The sequence below is a fragment of the Etheostoma spectabile genome, chromosome 2, assembly GCF_008692095.1.
Source record: "Etheostoma spectabile isolate EspeVRDwgs_2016 chromosome 2, UIUC_Espe_1.0, whole genome shotgun sequence".
NCBI lineage: Eukaryota > Metazoa > Chordata > Actinopteri > Perciformes > Percidae > Etheostoma > Etheostoma spectabile.
Genome location: NC_045734.1, coordinates 854,998 through 865,572, shown reverse-complemented (window position 1 = coordinate 865,572; position 10,575 = coordinate 854,998). Strand labels below are relative to the sequence as shown.

The 10,575-nt window shown below is 42.8% G+C and overlaps 1 long non-coding RNA gene across 1 annotated transcript; it reads right to left on the bottom strand.

The window, feature by feature from the left end:
* Window positions 1-1,800: 1,800 nt before the first annotated feature.
* LOC116694880 (uncharacterized) lies at window positions 1,801-10,297 on the bottom strand. The gene is made up of 3 exons (XR_004333300.1): window positions 10,144-10,297; window positions 4,467-4,470; window positions 1,801-1,810 (listed from the first exon to the last, which is right to left on the bottom strand). It is a non-coding gene; the product is annotated as an uncharacterized LOC116694880 (long non-coding RNA).
* Between the last annotated feature and the right edge of the window lie 278 nt (window positions 10,298-10,575).

Below are 10,575 nucleotides of genomic sequence, written 5' to 3'. Positions count from 1 at the left end.
ACCTAAAATCAGCATACAAGGCCTGTACACATATAATATGGCCAACATGGGCCTAGAGAGGCCATGAGGCTGTAGGGGTAAAAAGGGAAACCGTGTGTGAGTGCGGGGATGAAAAAGAGCAAAGGTGGTTAACAGTGTTACTGCTGCATATGCTATTTGACTTACCATAATGAACATAAAAACACAATTTAAACTACAAACAAATATATCCATAACTAGGGATGAGCGAGTACAGCATTATCTGTGTCTGTATCTGTTTACCACATGAATTATCTGTATCCGGATCTGTACTCGGACTGGGTGGGGCCTAACCCGGAAGTGGACAGAATTTAACCCGGAAGTAGGTTGGGTTGTTATGAAATGGGCGGGGCTTTAACCGGTATGTTATTTTAAGCTTGCAATTGATATGAGTTGATCAGAAATTGTTATATTTATTGCTGATTAGAAAACTATTTCCATGACAGCATCAAGCTTCAGATCAATGGGGTTGTCATGGTAACAAAAGAACTATATACAGTTTTGCAACAATAAATACAACAATGCGGTTGCAATTATTAAGTAAAATGTAATGAACAAGAGTTTTCATACTCAATAATATAACTTTCTTTTTTTAACTTTTAATTTTTCTATGATCTTTTTTTTTGGGGGTTCTTTTTTATTTTCACACCAGGTATGTGTGAGTGTGTGTGTCTGTGAGTGAGTAAGAGATACAGAGAGAGAGAGAGAGAGAGAGAAAACAAAGAGAGAGAGAGAGAGAGAAACAAAGAGAGACAGGGGGGCGGGGGGTTGGAATGTGTTTGTGTGTGTATCTTAATTTGTAATATTATTTATTTATACCGCAACTGCATTTAATTTTTTTATAAAACACAGCAAGAAAGTTTCAGACACTCAAAAAAACTGGTTAGAACCAGCAGGCAGTTTAAAAAAAAACAAAAAAACTCCGACAGCAGTGATGCAACCTGAGTTGCATTCTACCAAGCAGCATGTCTGAACAAACCCCACGTTACCAGAAGTCTCCTGGTTGGTAGGTACTAGTTCAAACCGAAGTATAAAACAAACCTGAAGCTGAAGAAACCCTAAATATTAACAGAAAAGCCCGCGGACCTGAAGAGGAGAAAGCTGTTCACTACTCCGTGTTCTGTGTGCGAGTGAGTGGAGCGGCACAAAGCAACAGAAGGAATCTGTGTGTCGGGAGGGGCGCTATCACAAAACGGAGAACGAGTCAATGGAGACTTTTATTCAATCCGAGTACAGATATTGACTCGCATTACTCGTATAATACTTGTACTCGGCAAAAGGGCTTTATCCGTACCGGATACTTGTTTCAGCCAAGTACTCGGCTCATCCCTATCCATAACCCTTCTCCAGGCAGCCTTTCACCTGCACCTTTGGTGCCAGATAGCTCAGTTGGTAAAGCGGGCACTTATAGATAGTGGTTTACTCCACAACGCAGCAGCCCTGGGTTTGACTTCAACCTGCGGCCCTTTGCTGCATGTCATTTCCCCTCTCTTGATGTATTCAGCTGTCCTATATAAATGAAGGCCTAAAATGCCCCAAAAAATGTAAGGAATAAAGCCTGTTACTCAGAACGGGAAGTCTCTCATTTGATCAGGTGTGTGGCTTTTAAAAGAGACTTTTATTTGTGATTCAGGATCAGCTTTAACCTCTAAAGCCTTTTCAGGGCGGACACCACATCCATGGCAGTCTGTCTTCCTCTTGGTGTTGGCATCACAGATCACGTTCCCCAGGAACACCTTCAGCACACCACACGTCTGGATATTATCATGGAGATCTTCAATGTTTTTGTCTGCTTGATTGTAGCAATACAGTGAACCAAGAAAGCTCGATCGACTAGTCGACCTGCTGGTTCTACCACCCCTTGACTTTTGATGACTGAAGTTGACATATATTTTGTCCCTGTAGCAAGTTATGCTTAGAATAAATTAAATTACAACAGTATAAATAGTGGGTTTCTGTTGTAGTTTTTCCTGTTTTATTTTGTGGTCTTTGTTTTCTCCCTTGTTATGTCTTCCAGCCTTGTGTTTTCCCACCTGTCTGATTATCTGCCCTGCCCTGATGTGTTTTAATTGTTGCTAAGCCATTGAGTTGCCTGTCCCTTGTTTCAACCTTTTCAACCTTGTGTATTTAGTAGGGGTAATCCGAGTACCCGGCTGAAACGAGTATCCGGTACGTATAAAGCACTTTTGCCGAGTACAAGTATTATACGAGTAATATGAGTCAATATCCGTGCTCGGATTGAATACAACTCCTCAACTGGTCGCGCAGCGTTCTGTGATAATCACAGCGCCCCCCCCCGCCTACAAACCCGCTCGGCTCTATCACACACACACACAGAACATGGAGAAATGCGCTCTCTCTCTCTCTCTCTCTCTCCTCTCTCTCTCTCTCTCTCTCGCTCCGTCAGTCAATCGGGTCTGCGGATCTGTTCCGTTAACGTTTAGGGTTTCTTCAGCTTCAGGTTTGTTTTTAACTTCGGTTTGTAGTCCTTACATAGTAACCAGTAGATTTCTGGTGAACGTGGGGTTTGTAGTCCTTACATAGTAACCAGTAGATTTCTGGGGAACGTGGGTTTCAGACATGCTGCTTGGTTTGAATGCAACTCCCGTTGTGTCTCTGCCATCGGACATTTTTTTTTTTTTACTGTCAGCTGCCCCGCCCCCTCTCTCTCTGTGTCTCTCTCTTACTCACACACACACACACATACACACACACACCACACACACACACACACACAAACACACACACCACACACACACCACACACCTTGTGTGGAAATAAAATAAATAAAAAAAATAAAAAAGAACCAAAAACAAATAAAATCACACTGATCATAAAAAAATAAAAAGTTTAAAAAAGAAAGTTATATTGAGTATGAAAACTCTTGTTCATCACATTTTACTTCATAATTGCAACCGCATGTTTTGTATTCATTGTTGCAAAATGTTCTTTATATAGTTTGTTTGTTACCATGACAACACCATTGATCTGAAGCTTGATGCTGTCATGTAAATAGTTTTCAAATCAGCAATAAATATAACAATTTTTGATCAACTCATATCAATTGCATGCTTAAATAACCGGTTAAAGTCCCGCACATTTCAAGAGAACCTGATCCACTTCCGGGTTAAATCTGACCACTTCCGGTTTTGGCCCCGCCCAGTCCGAGTACAGATACGGATACAGATAATTCATGTGGTAAACAGATACAGATACAGATAATGCTGTACTCGCTCGTCCCTAGTATTTAGTCTCTGTGCTGTCTTTGTCTCTTGTCAGTTCATTGTATGTATGTATTGTCTTGTGTGGCGGTTGGGGCTCAGTGGGGGAGCCTGCCGATTGGAAGGTTGGTGGTTTAATCCCTGGCCCTGCAGTCCCATGTCGAGGTGTCCTTGGGCAAGACACTGAACCCCAAGTTGCCCCATCCGCCCACATATAACAAATCCCATTTTAAACCCTGAAGGATAATGATGCTGAAAGAGCCAAAGAAATTGTTTTTTACGCTGAAAAATATGGGTTGGCCCCACCAAATTTCACTCCAAGGTTTTTGGAAAAGTTGGCAGCTCTGCGCAAAGACTAGATCAATATTGACACTTAAAGATGCTGAGAGCCTTATTCATGCCTTTGTTACATCTAGGCTGGACTATTGTAATGCAGTGTCCTTGGGGCTGCCTAAGAAAAGTCTGCAAAGTCTGCAGATGGTCCAGAATGCTGCAGCACATATTCTGACTGGATCTTCTAAACATATACATATAACTCCTGTGCTGGCCTTAGTGCATTGGCTGGTTACTTCAGTTTAGAGAAAATTTTAAGGTTTTACTTTTAACGTACAAAATAGTGACTGGCCTTGCACCATTATGTCTGTCCGATCTTTTAAATTCCTATTTGCCTTCACGGTTGCTGCGCTCCTACGGGTCAGGACTTCTGACTGTACCAAAGGTTAGGAAGAAAACGGTTGGTGAGAGAGCCTTTTCGTTTCATGCTCCAACATTATGGAACAGTATTCCAGCAGATGTTAGATTGCTCTGTTCAACTGAGGTTTTTAAATCAAAGCTTAAGACTTACTTATTCACTGCTGCTTGTGTTGTTTATTTCTTTCTTGACTAGTGATCATTCTAAGGCTATTTGGTCAGTAAAATTAGTTTGCAACAAAGAGTCTAATTTGGTGAATTCAGCTTCAAGGTTTTGTAGTTGAAGTGACCTAGTTTTGCACACATTAGAGCAGAATAGTAGGGTATTGCTCTTAATAAAACCTTTTTATTGTGTCCCACAACATCCTGGGGTCTAATCTCTGCAAATATCTGGAATTCTGCTATAAACTGAGTGATGTAGGATTCATTTTTCAACAAAAAAGTGTTAAAGCGCCATCTAACAGCACGTTGTGACAGACGGTCTAGGGTGATGGAGCAAAGGATCCCCTTTATGGTCAGAAAGCCATTGGAAGTAACATTGCTCTATCAATTGAATGAAATACGTAATGGGATACAAAAAGAAAATCTATTCTGGAAAAAGATTTAGGTCTACCTGAGAAAAAGGAATAATCCTTACAGGTGGGTTTAACTGCACATCAATTATCTAGCTGCTGGCCCATGATTTCAAAGCATTTGTGGCTTGCGCTTGAACCCCAGTGACCATTGCATTTGACCGATCATCATTTAAATACCACACAGTATTGAAGTACCATAGAAACTGCCATCATCATGTGTACATATGTAGATATTTTAAAAGACATTATTATTGAACTAGATTAAGCTAAGTAGTTATGTATCTCATTGTATATTTGCCCTCTTATGGACATAATGTGCAAAATAGATATTCCAATAGTTTTCTTTTTTAGAAGGAACATTCACACGTAATGTGTTAGCCAATTCTGACAGCCCTATTGTGTATTGGATTGATCAGATTTATGAGATGAAGATGAAAAATGAGACGAGACTTCTGAGTGTGCCCTCTTAACTTCAGTCATTTGTGTACTTTCCTTGCTTTTGTTTTTTTCTTGTGCACTAATTTGCTTGAGCAGAACAACCAATCAGAGTGATTTTTCTCACTAAAAGCTCCAATGCTGGAAAAAGGCCTACGAGGTTCACAACGCAAACACTGGGACAATGGACACTCACCGCCGGTCCCACTTGGTCCAACTGCCGAAAATCTCCCTTGTGTGTCAGCACCTTAAATTAAAAGTCAGGGGTTCACAAAACTTAGCGGGATAATTCTCTGGGGACATTTGAAATTGAGATATTCCAATTTTCCAAGTGTTAGACATCAAGACCAACCTAGCCAACACTAGTATTCCCAGAGCCAAGCTGCAAGCATTTCAAAAAAGGCATTCAGGTAAATAGGAAAAGTAGTACATTTCCCCAAAAAACAAACTTTAACTAACATTGGAAGTTCTTCATTTGAGCTACAACACGTTGCACCACCATCAGTTATGTGACCTCCCAGACTCTTAAGGGCTTTGTTTCTGCAAAGTGGAGAGATGAAGCAAAGACAGCCTGAGGGTAGTAATCCGGTTACGTCTCTCTCAGGTGAAGAGGGAGCCTGGATTGCAAAGCCTCCGGGCACAGCAAAGGTATGATGTGACACATGCAGCCCTGGGGGTCATTTGCTGTATAGCGTAATTAATCTAGCCTGTCACGTTCAGCTTGTTAACGCTGGTGTTCAAAGTAACAGAAACAAGGGCTGCCATGCAGTGTCCGGTTCTGCATTGAATGCACTCAAGGATTCCTTTGAGATGTAATGGATAAAAAGGTGCTGGAATAATGAATAATTTATCACGGTGTATTAATTTCATGGTCCACTGGAATCCTGGACAATGGTACAATGTGTACGATCCTAGTGGAGGAGGGGTATTATGCAATTATCCTTCTAAGAACAAGACTTAGCATTTATACTGTAAAAGCGCTATTGAAAAGCATGTCTATTTATTCCATGACATCTTAATAAATCACAGCAATATAATGTCATGAACACAGTGACATTAATGTCCATGTTTATTTAACGCCTTGTTAAGTAAGTAAGTAAACTATATTTATATAGCACCTTTCACAGACAAGAAGGGTCACAAAGTGCTTTACAGCAAAAACAAATAAAACAGCAACAAATAAAATACTAAGCCATATTTAGAACCTTGTCTAAAAAGATGTGTCTTGAGGTGTTTTGAGGTGTTTCCACAGAATCCAAAGCTCTCAAGGCTAAAGGGAGAGAGTTCCAGAGCCTTGGAGCCGCCACAGAAAAAGCTTGATCACTTCTGGTTTTAAATAGTGTTCTGGGGACAGTTAAAAGGTCTTGGTCTAAAGACCTTAGAGAGCGACCAGAAATGTAGGCGTGTAATATTTCCTGGATGTAAGCGGGCGCTTGACCATGCAAAGCTCTATAAGTAGTGATTATAATTTTAAAATGCACTCTAAAACCTATTGGTAGCCAATGAAGAGCCTTAAACACCGGAGCAATGTATGATCTCCTGCTGGTCTTAGACAAAAGTCTTGCTGCTGCATTCTGTACAACTTGCAATTTGTCCATGGATGATTTGTTTAAACAAGTGTACAGCACATTGCAAAATCCAAATGGTAAGAAAAATAAGCATGAACAAGCATCTCCATCACTTTTTTACAGATCTGATCTTAGCAATGTTCCTGAGATGGTAAAAACAGGAACAAACCACAGATTTCACATGATTGTTAAAACACATAGATTTGTCAAAAATGACACCCAGATTTCACAACATTTACAGTCAAAGAGTGATAGAGCCCCAATGGCCTGCCTAATCTTAGGGGTAATGCTGTCCGGGGCAAAACTCATCACCTCAGTTTTATCTGAATTTAATTGCAAAGAATTGTCAGCCATTCATTTCTCAGAGTCTGACATATACGTTCCTATGGACACAGCAAAACTCCTGTCTGAAAGATAGGAAGAAAACCATTCCAGAGCTGATCCAGTGATGTCTACAGTTCTTTTCAGTCTATCAATCAGAGTGCAGTGGTCAACAGTGTCGAATGCTCCACTGAGATCTAGTAGGACCAGGACAGAACATTTACCCCCATCAGCAGCCATCAAAATAATCATTAGAGACTTTAAGGAGAGTAGTCTCAGTTGAATGGTTTTTACGAAAGCCAGACTGATATTTATCAAAGATATTATGATAAACAAAGAATTATTTAGCTCGTTGGCAACAACCTTTTCTAAAATTTTCGAAATAAAAGGCAATATAGAAATAGGCCTGTAGTTTTTAAACAAAGTTGCATCTAAATTGTTCTTTTTCAAAATAGGCTGAACAAGAGCATGCTTAAAACAGCTGAAGAGAAATTTAAAATTGAAACCAAACATGGACCAAGTGAGCCACTTTTTTAAGGACATAGACTGTGGTTAGTGTTCCTAATCAAAGCATGATTACATTAGTCTAACAATGAATGCTATCCAATATATAGGGTAGCAGCAACAGCGGCATAATTAATCAAGTTTTGTAAGTGTGGGGGCTCTATTATTTTGATCTTTATAGGTGGCGCTAGTGAGACATTTTTGTGTGCCTATTCCAAAACCCTTAAAATACATACATTTTTACCAGGATTGATGCAACAGCCAATTTTTGAGTATTTGAGTATTTTAAGCCCCTCAAAAAGGCAATTCATTTGCCGGGAAAAAGAAAGAAAGAATAATAAAAGCTGCAAACAGCATTAGACAGGACCTCGCTCCTCTGCGCACGTTGGGGTCACTGGTGGATGCTGCTCCTCAGACACAGAAATTGTCACCAATTAAAAGGGAATTCCCTCCTGAGTTCACACAAGACTTTACGTCATCCAGTTTATTATCTGTGAAAGGGGGGGATGGTCAAAGCATAGGGGTCAGGCAAACCTTTACCATCAACAAAGGAAGTCTTTGCTGAGTTTATTGATACCTCAAGGGGGGTGGTTTACACATAGGAGGCGGGCCAAATTATCACCAATGAAGAAGAAACTCTCTGCTGAGTTCAGCGACAACTTACACAAGACTCTAAACAGTTCAAATGGTATGAAAAGGAAAATATCAATATTGTCCTGTATATGTCCTCAGGTCTGGACTCTTGGTGATTGTGGTAAATTGCAAGCAGATATAACAATGTACACTGTAGTTACAGCCACTTTCTTGTTCATCGCTAAACATTCAAAATGGCCACCAGGCCACACCCACACTGTTTGACGAAAAGTTTTTCTTTTAATACATTTTCATCGTTAATGCCTTTAGATGACACAGACTGAATATGAGTGGCACCTCTCCCTCCAGCCCATGGGCCCACCACCTGTGGGAGGATCCAAAGGGGTCGGGTGCGCTGCTACATGGGTGGCAGCGAAGGTCAGGGGCTTCGACGGACCAGAACCGGGCGGCAGAGGCTGGCTCTGGGGACGTGGAATGTCACCTCTCTGTGGGGGAAGGAGCCGGAACTTGTGCGGGAGGTGGAGCGCTACCAGTTAGATCTGGTGGGGCTTAACTCTACGCACAGTCTCGGTTCTGGAACCGTACTCCTGGATAGGGGTTGGACTCTGTCCTACTCCGGAGTTGCCCATGGTGTAAGGCGCAGGGCGGGTGTGGGGATACTCACAAGCCGAGTGCCGCTGCGTTGGAGTTTACCCCGGTGGACGAGAGGGTCGCCTCCCTACGCCTGCGGGTGATGGGGGGGAAAACTCTGACTGTTGTTTGTGCATATGCACCAAACAAGAGTTCGGAGTATTCGGCCTTCTTGGAGACCTTGAATGGAGTCCTGTATGGGGCTCCAGTAGGGAACTCCATAGTTCTGCTGGGGGACTTCAATGCACACATGGGCAATGATGGAGATACTTGGAGAGGCGTGATTGGGAGGAACGGCCTCCCTGATTTAAACCAGAGTGGTTGTCTGTTGTTGGACTTCTGTGCTAGTCATGGATTGTCCATCATAAACACCATGATCGAACATAGGGATGCTCATGAGTGTACGTGGTACCAGAGCAACCTAGGCCAAAGGTCTATGATCGATTTTATAATCGTTTCATCTGATCTGAGGCCGTATGTTTTGGACACTCGGGTGAAGAGAGGGGCAGAGCTGTCAACTGATCACCATCTGGTGGTGACTTGGTTCAGGGGGTGGGGGAAGACTCTGGACAGACCTGGTAAGCCCAAACGGGTAGTGCGGGTAAACTGGGAACGTCGGACTTTCAACTCACATCTCCGGCGGAGCTTTTCGGGCATCCCTGTGGAGGCTGGCGGCATTGAACCTGAGTGGACAATGTTCAAAGTTTCCATTGCTAAAGCTGCGGCGGCGAGCTGTGGTCTTAGGGTTTTAGGTGCCTCAAGGGGCGGTAACCCCCGAACACCCTGGTGAACACCGGTGGTCAGGGAAGCCGTCCGACTGAAGAAGGAGTCTTTCCGGGATATGTTGTCTCGGAGGACTCTGGAGGCCGTTGCAGGGTACCGACGGGCCCGAAGGGCTGCAGCCTCTGCCGTGACAGAGGCAAAAAAGCGGGTGTGGGAGAAGTTCGGAGAAGACATGGAGAAGGATTTTCCGAGGTTCGGCCGATAGTCGAACCTCGGATTGAAGAGGAACAATGCGGATTCCGTCCTGGTCGTAGAACAACGGATCAGATCTTTACTCTCGCAAGGATCTTGGAGGGGGCCTGGGAGTATGCCCAACCGGTCTACATGTGTTTTGTGGATCTGGAGAAGGCGTATGACCGGGTCCCCCGGAAGAAATTGTGGGAGGTGCTGCGGGAATATGGGGTGAGGGGGTCCCTTCTCAGGTCCATCCAATCTCTGTATGACCAAAGTGAGAGCTGTGTCCGGGTTCTCGGCAGTAAGTTGGACTCGTTCCAGGTGAGGGTTGGCCTCCGCCAGGGCTGCGCTTTGTCACCAATCCTGTTGGTAATATTTATGGACAGGATATCGAGGCATAGTTGGGCGGGGAGGGGTTGCAGTTTGGTGGGCTCGGGATCTCATCGCTGCTTTTTGCGGATGATGTGGTCCTGATGGCATCATCGGTCTGTGACCTTCAGCACTCACTGGATCGGTTTGCAGCCGAGTGTGAAGCGGCTGGGATGAGGATCAGCACCTCTAAATCTGAGGACATGGTTCTCAGCAGGAAACCGATGGAGTGCTTTCTTTGGGTGGGGAGTGAGTCCTTACCCATTTGCTGCATTATTCCATTGACTAAGAAAATGATTTCCTCTTTGTTTGCTCTTGAAAGGGTCCAGTATCAGGCATTGCAAGTAAATGATGATGATCTTGGTCTGTTTGATCTGCCCTCCTACAAAGATGACGAATTTGATTCTGATTCAGCCTCTGAGTTCCTGTAGGACCCAGACTCATTTAATCCATTTGAATTCCCAGTTTGTTGTTTTTTTTTCCTTGAATATTTGTAGGGGTAGCTTGAGCCCAGAGGTTTCAATCCCTCACAGAAATGTATTTTCTTTTTCTTGTTGTTGCGTGTATGCTTTCAGTAATTTTCATAATGTATAATGATTAGGGTTGTAATCAAAAGTGGGGAATGTAATGGGAAAATTACAAAGACAATGATTGTCTTAGGATAGTTGTTCATTTAGTATTCATTTATTGAAG